This window comes from Equus quagga, chromosome 15 (assembly GCF_021613505.1).
Source record: "Equus quagga isolate Etosha38 chromosome 15, UCLA_HA_Equagga_1.0, whole genome shotgun sequence".
NCBI classification, from domain to species: domain Eukaryota; kingdom Metazoa; phylum Chordata; class Mammalia; order Perissodactyla; family Equidae; genus Equus; species Equus quagga.
In genome coordinates, this window is record NC_060281.1 from 16,524,326 (window position 1) to 16,537,331 (window position 13,006).

Consider the following 13,006-nt stretch of genomic DNA (forward strand, 5'->3'; position numbering starts at 1 on the left):
AATCAAGTGAAGCATCTTAATTTGAAAATTCCAGTCTTCTTCTGCTCAGATAAAATTCCTCCCACCATTTAATAACTTCCTCTTCTGGGAGGCCCAGCCCAGTGGCTGAGTGGTTAAGTTCCTCTGCTTTGGTGGCCTAGGGTTTGCTGGTTTGGATCCTGGGCACAGACCTACACAGAAGTCATCAAGCCACGCTGTGGCAGCCTCCCACATAGAAGATCTACAATACTAAATTTTTCACTAAAAGAAGATGTAGGAAAAAGAGGAAGAAAAAGAGTTGCAATTTTTATCCGAAGAATAAAAAGTAGTGATCTATCACCCTGCAATCGCTCTATCTTCGGGACTTGCATTATGGAATTAGCTTTATTCTATTTTAGAAAAGTCTTTTAATCTTATAGAAGGCTCTGGGGACCGCATCTATATTGAACCAGGAAAAGTTACCAGCCATCCTTCTCCCAAATTTCTAGTGTAATACACCCAACATGGAGCATGAAATGATTGAAAAAATATCGCTTCATAAGCTGCTGTTTCAATATGTGGTGGATGTCTAGTGTGCTATGCATTAAGAAAAATTCACTTTATCCATGATTTTAAACATAAAGTGACTTTTTAGTCCAAAATGAGCTGTACACGCCCATGATGATGACATATAGAACAGATGCCTCTCACAGGGAAAATGCTTTCAAGCAGGAAGGGTAGGGTAACAGGGACCAGACCACACAAGGCATGAGCTGCCTTACGATGCCATCATCTCCAATTTTTACCAACAAAACAGATAGCCAGCATTTAGTTTTGAATAGAGAAAGACAGAACATATGAAAACCAATGGATAAAAACTTAGCCACTTATTCTTTGAATAAATGCATAGGCAAAGTTAAAAATCTCAGGGCAAAGCACCTTAAAACAAAATGTGAGTGTGTGTAAGAGGAGACAATTAGGAGCCGCAGAAATTTCTCTAGGATCTGATCTAAGAAGAATCTAGCTCGAATCCAGTGCAGTTAAAACTTATTCTTTTAGAAGCACTTTTTAATGATTATCACTAGCTCTTTATTGAACTAGAAATGAGAATTTATATCAGATCTCACAATATGTCCTTTTGTGTTTATTGGTCGTAAGTATGCCTGGTAAATTGTAAATATTTTACATAATTATTTGTAGATTCAGTTATTCTGAACAAGTCCTAGTGATATCCTTAAAAAGTCTTGAATAACAGATCCCTTTCAGATGTCATTATATCACATATAACAATTAGCTAAAAATTCACGTCTCTGAAGTGAGCAAAATGAAGTACAGTGGCCTTCTCGTCATTTTCTCAGCCAACATACGGTAGAAGTTCTCTTTACTGACATTCGTTTTACTCAACTCATAGAATTAAGCAAACTGTCTAGTCTGTTACTGTAATCATATTATTGGAACAGTTATATGTTACCAGTTTATTTAATAATTGAACGATTCAATTTTAGGAACTTGCCAATACGGAGCCTTTCTAAAACAGCCAGTTCAATACTCACTCATGTTGTAAAAGTGTACTTAATTTGAGTGGTAATTTCTATGTTGAATTTATTAGAAAATGGAAAGTTTAGGAGTTCCCAAGACCACCCTCAGATTCAATAATTTGTCAGAAAGACTCACAGAATTCCGAAAAGCCATTATGGTCCTGGTGACAGTTTATTATAGCAAAAGGATACAGATTAAAATCAGGCAAGAGAAGAAGCACCTGGGACAGGGCCCAGGAAAGTTCTGGACACAATCTTCCAGTTGTCCTCTCCCAGTGGAGTCAAGTGAACAGGGCTTACAGCTGGCGATGATGTGTGGCAACATGCCTGAAGTACTGCCAACCAGGAAAATCATGAAGCCTTGGTTTGCAGAGTTTTCATTCAGGCTTAGTCACATAGATATGGTTGACCACCCACGTGGCTGACCTTAGTCTTCACCCCTCCAGAGATCTGAGCTGTTACCACATGGCTCAGGACCATACCATACATCACATTGTTGGCATAGACTGTCTGGGTGGCAGGACATTCCAAGAGCTTAGAGGCTACCTCCCAGAAGCCGAGAGCAAAGGCCAGACCTCAGATAATTATATGTTATCAGTTTACTTAATACTTCCTTGAAGGGTGCAATTTTAGCAGCTCGCCCTATGGAGTCTGTCTATAACATCCAATTCAATGCTCACTTACGGTTTATAAGTACAATTCATGAAAGTGGTAATTTCTATGCTGCGTATATTAGAAAGACCATAAAGACAAGTTGCTAAAACAATAACAACAACAAAAAGGAAAAAATAAACAAATTGCTTTTGCATTCAATGTAAACAAAACAACAATAAAGACTGGAAAGTAAACAACACAAAAACCTAGAAAGACTCTTCGTTCAGATTGCTTGTCATGTTTCTTTATGTTACTTAAAGAATATGAAACTGAACGTCTTAGCCAGTGTACTTTTTGTGTAGTTTATGCCAGAAAGAAGATAGGAAATTTCAATCAGCAGACTCAAAGAGAGCCCTCGGTTTTACAACAAACGGTTGGTGAATAAATGCATGTATGTGGGTCTTTATTCGCTAATTCTTCTTCTAGTTTTAAAGAAGTTTTTCAATAACATGCCAAATATTAGATAACAGGTGTTTGACAACGATGAATTATACTTGAACCCTGTGCTCCTGGAAACAAGGAAGCGTAAAGGAACCTCACCCTTCTGTGTTCCAGAAAACAAAACTTTATTGAAAAACAACCATCCTTCCCCATATATTTAGATAAGACTCACAAAAGCCCCTTGTTTGTCTAGGACAAGGCCAGGCACATACCCTCCAAATTCCCATGCTTTGCCTTATAAATTAATACCTGAACTATTCATTGCACTGACCAGTCGGAACCAAGTGCTTGTTAGCCAAACTGGTTAAGCCTCTCTCCTTCCTCCAGACCTGTGAACTTTGGCCCACCCTGAGCGTGAGCCAGCATAAAAAACTCCTCCGGAGAGTAGGTTGGCCAAAGGGTAAAATATTCTCTGAGCTATTATCCTACCCTGTCATCCCACTTGCACATGCCCTGTGCCTTCTGGCCTTGTGTACTTCTCTCCGTACACTCAAGATACTTGCAGACCTTACACAGCATTCTCCCTGTGCCAATAGCCCCTTCCCTCCCTCGCGATAATCCTTTTGAATTGTCCCTGCTTACTAAATCTGTTTTTTATTTGACAGAGTCTACTGAATGTTGAGGCTATATAGATTATGGGTTACATTTATATAAGTGAAAGTAGGTTAAAATTCACGCTAAGGAAGAACATGGCAAGAAAAATAAGGTGAAGTTCAAGAGTGAATATGAAAATGAAGATAGGGACTCCCATTCATTTGTTTTGAAGACTCTGAGGGGATTTTAAGCTGAATCTATAGATAGATTCAGCCTAAATGTATATTTGTATAAATATATATATATATGTGAATATTCATGAACCTAAAAATACATATATTGTATGGCTATCTATGAACCTACTATATTTTTTCTTTCTTTCCTGTCTCTTCTTTCTCCTTCTTTCTTTTCTTTTTCTTTCTTTCTTTCTTTTTTCCTTCCTTCCTTCCTTTTCTATCTTTCTTATTTTTCTTCTTTTTTCTCTTTCATTGCGCCAGATGGCATCTCTCTCTCCTCTCTACTGCCTTTTTTGAGTCACTGCCCAGTTGTCAGCAAAATGCTGCCCCTCCCTGTCCCCATCTCACCCTTTCACACGCTCATATCTCAGGCAGGGAAGAGTGCCCCAAGGCCCTCTTCCCGGGGGAGAGCCCTAAGGCTTAGCCCAACTCTGAGGCACTGAAACAACACTTTTGGTATGTTTATGCCTTATCTATTCCAAAATCAACTAAAGTGGTAAGTAATACTGCTTAGATTGATTGAATGATTTGATTAAAAATCTCAAACTCTACTCAGATGGCCTATTCCTGGAAGTTTTTGTATTTTTGGTTCACATTTTAAATCTGAGAGATTAGTTTATAATTATTGGCCATAATTACAGTTTAGTGTGAAAATTTACATGTTTTCAGGCTTTACCAGCCTTTGTTTCCACCGCTAATCTTGAAGTTGTTTATTGTACAATTGAAGAGGGCTCTGCCTAGGCAGGGGAGGATATGAGACTGCACGTCATTCACCTAGGGATTTTATCAGAACTAAACAAATATATTCAAGTGTCCCATTTTGTTGATCAGGTGGTGACCTTTATGAAAAACTGGTTACGTTTTCCTATATTTACAGATTACTAAATAACCCAAATTTCAATTATATTTGATGCCCAAGAAACAATCTTGGGGATGTTCGACATTCTAGTGTCCTATAGATGGTCCACAGAAGTGAGTTCCCGCGTGAAACAATAAGAGGATCACGGCTTTTAGTCTTGGATGTAATGAGAGAGGTAGATGTACAGATTAATAACAGAACATTTTATAAAAAACCAGCTATCCACATAACAATTTCCATCTACAACCCACTAGAATGGGACAAATTTTAGGGGTCAAACTGCCTCCATCTTTTAAATAGGAATGTTGGTAGTCTAATGCTTGATAAATATAGAAAATTTGCCCAATCATCAACAAAAGTGGACAATCGCCCAATAGATCAGATTGTTTTTATATGTTTATTTCAGTTTTGATAAATCCTCCAGATGACTAATACATATTGAATGTATTGAATCACAGAGAGTTTAAGGAGCTTGCCACAAGCAACAAAATAAAAGGCAGAACCCGAATGCAGATTCTTATGTGCTTGGTACCAAAGGCTACACTTTTTTTTCCCCCCATTATGTCCTAGGTCCAGAAATTAAATATTGTGGTGTAATATTTGAGAGCTAAGAGAGAAGATTTTTTTATCATGTTTCAAGAATCCAGACAATAGGTCATGTTTGTGACACATTTATAAAATTAATTGCATTTGACATAAGTGTATAATCAGAAATGTATAGTAGTATTATTGCATAGTTTTAAAATATAAAAAGAAAGTACAAACAGAGCTTTGCAATCACTTTCACACACACTTTTCTGGGGAAAAGGGAAATATGAAAAGTCCAATGAGAACAATAAACCATCTTTTTTCTCATCAACTTCAGCCCAGAAAATTCCAGTTCAGTGGTTTGTGTCCAGGCAAGTCTGTGACCTTCATCACCCGCTACTTGCCTGCGCCTTAACTTTGTAACCACCCTGTCAGGGGCTGAATTTTATCCCCTCCAAAATTCATGTGTTGAAGTCTTAACTCGCAGTATCTCAGAATGTAGCTGTATTTGTATTTGGAGACAGGGTCTATAAAAATGTAATAAGGTTAAATGAGGTCATTTTGGTGGGCTTAACCCAATATGACTGGTCCCTATAAGAGCAGGAGATTAGGATTTAGACACACACAAAGGGGAGACCATGTGAAGATGTATGAAGAGGGCAAACTACAAGCCAAGGAGAGAGACCTTCAGAAGAAATCAATCCTGTTGGCACCTTGATCTTGGACTTCTTGCTTCTAGAACTGTGAGAAAATAAATTTCTGTTGTTTAAACCACCCGGTCTGTGGAACCTTGTTATGGCAGCCCTAGTAAACTAATATACACCTTCTCTGGCTTTGGGAATTGCTCCAGGCTCTCTTTACAGACTCTTGCTTTACAGTCTTGCGTGTAATCAAGTTTACCCTATTTTCATCCTGTTGCTTCTCAATTCCTCCTCTCTGCTTGGAACCTTATAGAATGATGCCTTGGTTGAAAAGCCCTAGAATCGGCTTAGAATTCAGTTCTCCCCTACAGAATCAGCCACTTGGGTTAGACCCTCAGACACTGAAGCAAAGTCAAAAAAGCTACTGCCCATTTCATGTCCCAGTACTGCACCCAAGCCCAATCTTAACACCCACAGGGGATGACTACTTAACTCCAAGACAAAATGCAAAATGGATGCTGGGAAGGATGTTTAAACAATTATGAGAGGAGTTATGCGCTGTGATTAAAGTATGGATTCTGGAGCTAGACTGCCTCAAGTTTAGATCCAAGATCTGTCTCTTATTTGTTGTATAAGGTTGGACAATTTATTTAATTTATTTTTATCTCAGTTTTATCACCAAAGATGGTGACAGAAATTAACTATTTTCATAGGTTTATTGTGTTTTTTCTATAAGTACTTACAATAGGGCAGGCACATGGTAAACTCTCAGTAATAATGATAACTATCATATTGCATGTTATCAAAATTATCTTCCTTGAGGGATGACCCTCTGTGCTCCATCGACTTGCAAGCATGGTAGCTTACACACTATTTCTCTAGAATTAATCCTTCACCCCCAACCACATCACCCCCCCCCACCGCCCCGCCATACACATACACACACACACAAACATGAAAAGTCCTAATTTATTCTGAAATAAGAAGAAAGTAAAAAGTTTCCTCTCTGGCCTCCTTAACTCTGCAACCGATTTTTAAAATCTCTAACATTTTCTAAGCTTATAAAAATAATACACATATATGACATGTATATAGCAAAAAGTCTAAATTACCAATTATTTTCTAAATGACAATTTATAGCTTCCCTTTCCTTAACCACCACCCAGATACTCTGTTCTTAATAGATGTTGCTGCTATTAACAGGTTAATTAGACTAAAAAAATTATACATAAACAAATATGTTTATTTCCCTTTGTGCAATTGAAAGTATACTATTTATATTCTTTGCCTATTGTTTATATTTTCACAATAATATATATTAGAGATCTTCTAACTTCCACTTCTGGCTGTTTTAATAGGGACCAAATTTACCCTTTCACCTGAACCAAACAAACAACAACAACAACAAACAACAACAAAAAAACAGGGAAAAATATACGGCAAGACCTTCTGGACATCAGCAATAAAACACAGTTATCCCTGGTAGATGGAAAACTAATGAGATGAACTCTACTACAGTCCCAGCTTACTGCCTTGAGAGAGTTTCTAGGTTGTGGCGCAGGGAGAGGGAACCCAGGTGGAGCCTAGCAGACTGCTGAGTTAAAAATGTGTTGCTGAGAGTCTAAAGAGGCAATACAGCTGGAGTGTGCAAAATAGAGTACCAGAGAGAGCTACACACAGAGAGAACCCCTGTGACCTACACACAATCTCTTGAATATTAAGCAGAGTACTAATTAGTGTATACATATGAAAAAACTACCTGGGGCCAGGGGAAGAACTACTCAAAAGAATCAGAGGGAATGGTGCCTATCCTGCACAGGACCAGGAATAGTACATGTTCCCACCAATCAGACGAAAATTCATAATTCATGAGGTTTTGGTAAAATACTCAGGAAGGTCTTACCTCAGAGGCAGGAAATAATTCGTCCTAGACTGAGACTCCTCTGGAAATGCCTAAAAAATCATAAAAGCAAGACTTGAATCAAACTGTTTCCAAATAAATGCATCCCACGGCAAAGCTCAAGAATATTTATATGAACACAGAATATCTAGTACACAAAAAGGTAAAATTCACCATGTCTGGAGGCCAATCAAAGATTACCAGCCTCACAAATAAGCAGGAAAACACAATCAATAATGAAGAGAATAATCAAACAATCAAAAATTGACCCAGAATTGACACAGATGTTAAAAGGATACGATATCAAAGTAGTTATTATAACTGTACTCTATATTTTCAAAAAGTTAGGAGCTGTGAAAGACACAAAAAAGACCCGCATTGTACTTCTAAAGATAAAAATCTCAATATTTGAGATTAAAAAAAATACACTGGATGGGATTAAAAGCAGATTACATATTGCAGGAAAAAATGTGAACTTGGAGACATAGCAAATGTCTTCATAGACATAGAAAATGAACCACACAGAGAAAAAAGAATTAAAAAAATAAAAAGTTTTGTGGGACAAACTTAAAAGCCTAATATATGTATAATTTGAGTCTCCTAAGGCAGTAACAGAAAAAATATTTAAGAAGAAATGGCTAAAACTTTTTGAAATTTGATGAAAATTATAAATCCACTGATCCAAGAAACTCAATTAATACCAAGCACAAGAAAGATGGAGAAAACAATACCAAGGCACATAATAATCTAATAATCAAATTGCTCAAAACAAGTGATAAAGAGAAAATTCTAAAATCAGCCAGAGGAATGTACAAAGGAACAAAGATAAGGATGAGAAGAGATTACCCATCAGAAACAATGCAGCCAGGAAGACGATGGAGAAACATCTTTAAAGTACTGAAATTTTAAAACTGCCAATCTAGAATTCTATACCCAGTGAAAATATCTTTCAAACCTAAAAGAGAAATAAAGACATTTTCAAACATAAAGAGGAAATAACTCATCACCAGAAGACTGGCACTAAAATAACTCTTAAATGAAGTCTTTCAGGCAGTAAAAAAATTTTAACAGATGGAAATATAATGCACCCAGGAACAAGGAACACTAGGAATGGTAACTACTTGGATAAAATTTTTTATTAAATTACTATTTAAATGTTTTAAAAGATAATTGACTGTTCAAGTAAAAAATAATATCGATGTATACTCTGAGTTTTATAACATATGTAAAGTAAAATGCAGGAGAACAATAGAATAAAAGCCAGGAAAGAAGAAATGGAGGCATACTATTCTAAATTTTTATACTATAAAGAATTGGTATAATATCACTAGAAGATAGACTGTGATAAATTAAAAGTGTATAGTAAAACCCTAAAGCAACTGTTAAAATAAAACAGAATTATAGCTAATAAACCAACAAAGGAGATTAAATTGATTTATAAAAAAGACACTCCAAAAGAAGACAGAAAAACAGGAAAAAAGAGTAAAGAATACAGGAGATAAATAGAAAAAAAAAAGTCATGCCACATTAAATATAAATGGTCTAAACACTCAAATTAAAAGAAAGAGATTGTCAGATTAAATAAATAAGACCCAATTATATGCTGCCTTCAAGCAATGCACTTTAACCATAAAGAAGTAAAGTACAGGGATGAGGAAAAGATATACCATACTAACATTAGTCATAAGAAAGATGGAAGAGTTATATTAACATTGAACAAAGTAGATTTAAGATAAAAGAATATAACCAGGAATAAAAAAGGTAATTTCATAATAATAAAATGGTTAATTAATCAAGAAGACATAACAATCCTAAATATTTATGCCCCTAATAACAAAGTTTCAAAATATGTAAAGCAAATATGGATAGAATTGCAAAGAGATATAGGTAAATTCACAATTACGGTTAGAAATTTCATTACACTCTCAATAATTAATAGAAGTAGACAGAAAATCCCCAGCTTTCTTAACTCAGATCCCAGAAGATAAGGGTGAGTATATCCAGCAATTTTCCTTACGCACTCAGAAGCAAAGCAATCAACAAACATTTATGACTATATTTTTTATTGTTAGCTATAATCAGTATCCAGGCACTATATTAATCAGAGCCAGAGGAGTGAATCACCAATGTTGAGAAGTAGCACCGTATCAGGGAGATTAAGACTTTTGGAATCAGGAAAACTCGAATTCTCTCACTTACCAATTATGTGACCTTGGGCAGATCAGTTAACATCTTAAAGCCTCATTTTCTCATTTATAATATTGATCCTAGCATCACTAGGATCTATTTTTGCATATTGTATTGCTTATTAGTATATAACGATTTGAAAGAATTGACTACAAGTCATTTTAATTCCTGACTCATCCCTAATTGGTCTGACTGGACTCTTTCTTAGTCTCTCACTCTGCTCTTTGTTTTAGAAAGTGAGCCTATTTGACGCTAACACTGTTAGGTGTGGATGTTATTAAAAAGATGGCTCTGAAACTAACAGTTACTTTCTTTTTGTTTTCAGTTAGCAATAATGGCACCTCGGATAAACCTCATTGGCTGTGATACTGCCACTGCACAAAGCTAACAATTACTTTCTTTGCAAAAAAAATGCTGCCCTTTGTTTGGTGCCTGCAGCAACCTCTTTTAGACTATTCAAACGCTCGAGATTTGGCTCAAGAAGGCTTTCATTAGTGCCTGCCAGAAGGGTTATCTGGGATTATGTTTCAGCGGGCCAAAGCCATGCCAAGCAGAGGAATCAAGTAGCTGTGTACAAAATATTTGGTATTGTGGCATTAAGCCATGTGGGGTAAAGAGCATCATAACAGGAGCAGATAAGTCCTAATTGCAGCTGTCTTAGGAAGAAACTGCATGACCCTCATCAAATCTGAACTCTCTGGGTCTCAATTTCCTTACCTATAAAATCGCAGAATTTGGTACACATAGTCACACGGCTCCCTCAAATTCTATGTTACTAGGAATGACTTTCCAGAAACAAAATGTTTAGAAGACTTAAATCAATCATTTACACCTTCATTTGGTCACTAATTTAAATTCATTTAGTGCCAAGCACTGTTCTAGACATGAGAATTCCACAAATGAATGATAAACTAAAAAGTTAATATATAGTCTGATGCCAACTAGTAAAAACTTGAGGAAATATTGTTATCAAGAAGGCAATATATACAATATCGTTTAAGTCAATCTATTAATCTAGTTCCTTAATTTTAGTCATTCTAACACAAAAAGGAAAGATAAATATTTTTCCTTGAGCAAGTCAGTTAGGATGAGCTATCTCCCAGAAACAGGAATAAAAGTGAATAACACAAAAAGGTGGAAAATTTGGTGACAACAAAATAAAAAATTTAACTCTTACAGAAGGGGATACAGACATAAACAAATGAGAATGCTTGTCAGTAAATGAAAGACAAAAACACAGGGAGTGCCAGGTATTGAATTTAAAGTATCTGTCAAGAGCTGTATATCTGTTAATTCTTAACTCATCACAATAATTCAAAAGTTTATTTATTGTTATTTTTTCCTCAGTTCAAAATGAAGACACTAAGCCTCAAAGAGGTTGAGTAACTTGCTAGGATCTGTGCACAGCACTCATTAAGTTAAAAAATCAGAGCTCTTTCCATGCCACTGAGGCTCCCGTGAGACTTTTCTAGGAGGATGGAAGGGTGTGAGGTTCATCGTTGTATAAGAAACTTTGAAATTCTTCATATGACAGTTATTTGACCAACCACACACAGACCATGGTATATCTTAGTGAGCAATAAAATTAGTTCTATTGTAAAAGTGTAGATTTCACGTTGAGGATTAAATGTGCATTTCTTTGAAATTTAAGACCAATCTTTGTTTTACATGAAAATAAAATCTCTCCAGGCTTTACTGGATAAAACTGATAAGTGGAAAGGGAGAAAGGAGAAAGAAGCTCAATTAAGGCAAGCATACAGGGTAGGGCTTAATTCATTTTAATTACAAAATAGATGGTTGACTATAGATTACAGCAAATATTTTTAGCAACACCTTCATGCTTTGGCTTGCATTGGAAGCTGCTGATTCTGTCTGATTGCAATCACAAAGATTTCTATTGTTTTAATAATTACTTCTACTTAAAGATAATGAGTGGATTTGATTCTTCTGTCATACTTCCAATTCTGAGCCTGATTCTTATTTTTATTGTAAATATTAAAATCTTCATGACTAAAGCTTCCAAGAGACATTTTCCTCCAGGACCCAGACCTTTGCCAATTATTGGAAATCTACACATTCTCAATCTGAAGAGGCCGTATCAAACATGCTGGAGGTAAAAAAGATCGATAATTGTTTGCTTCACACATATTTATGATTTCCTAAATTATTCTTATTCTCATGGGTTTATTAGCATACATGTATTTACAACTGGTTCATATATATAATGAGTTAATCAGATAAGATTCAAAGTTAAGTGAGCTGCTTTAAATTTAATTTGTTTTAAATTTGCATATATAAACATATTAGTAAACATATTATTTAAAGTGGTATTTTTATCCTGAAACATTTATAACCTATGTAGGGGAGGAGGACATTTCCTCTCCCCAAATGTGGGTTCGTCTGGCCAGAGAACGAATTAAATTCACATGAGACAGAATAGCAAGAGAAAATTAAACAAAGCATTATGAGGAACCATGGCCCGGGGCCTTTCTTCCCAAAGGAAGAAAGGGCACCGAAGAATTGGGGTGCACATAGTGGTTATATACCCCCAAACAGGGTGTTTCACATGTGATTGAAATGTCCCTCCCACAATAGTCACAAGATTGCCCTGTCAGGCACAGCGCTTGATGGACACAGCAGGTAGTGGTCTGCTATCTCAATGGGCGTAGCAGGAGGCAAGTGGATTGTCTGGAGCTGGGCGGTCACACGTGAGCGCAGCAATCAGTTCCTAGCCTAAGGAAAGATGCTTAATCCTTAAGGAATGCCAAAGTTGGGAGGGGGCGGGAAGTCAGTTACAGGAGGTTACCAGACTAGCACAATAAAATGCAGATTTTAAGTCCTTGCCTTTGGTATTGATTAAGAGTTTTTAGAGAGAGGGTCATCTCCTTTCTTCTTCCTGGTACAGAGAGGGAGGCACCTTTTACAGATAGAGATTTACCTTACAAATGTAAACGTGTCCTAACAAAGGGCAAGTTCCATTCCTCAGAGCCTCCTTCCCTGTCCCAGTTTATCAAAAGCAATCGGCCGCAAATAATCCTGATGCCAAAGAGACATATCTTGGGGTGGCCAGTTTCAGGTCCCCACACCTAAATCCTTTATCTCAAGTATTTTGATCTACATATTTCATATATACCCTACCGTGAAGGAACTGAATTATGATCAGAGTCTTACTCTAGAGACTTTTAGTTAACTATTCAAAACACTGTGAACAAAACGCACAATCAAGAACATGGCCCAGAAATTGAAACCCAGAATTAAATTCTGGGTCTGCTGTTAATTAGTGTGTGAATTTATGTAGGATTTAGTCTCCATTTCCTTGTCTGTCAAATTACAGGCCTAGACCAACTACTGGACCAAATTTCTCTAATTTCCGCTTCAAAGATTTTATAGTTCTTGATTGTGGGGTAAGATAGATAGATAGTTAGAGAGATAGAGATGATAGATGATAGTGAAAGAAAGGAAGGAAGAAAGAAAGAAAGAAAGAGGGAGGGAGGAAGGAAGAAAGGAAGGAAGGAAAGAAGGAAGGAAGG

General features: G+C 36.4%; 1 pseudogene; it reads right to left on the reverse strand.

The window, feature by feature from the left end:
* Positions 1 to 9,730: 9,730 nt before the first annotated feature.
* LOC124227475 (uncharacterized) lies at positions 9,731 to 9,862 on the reverse strand (annotated as a pseudogene).
* Positions 9,863 to 13,006: the final 3,144 nt, after the last annotated feature.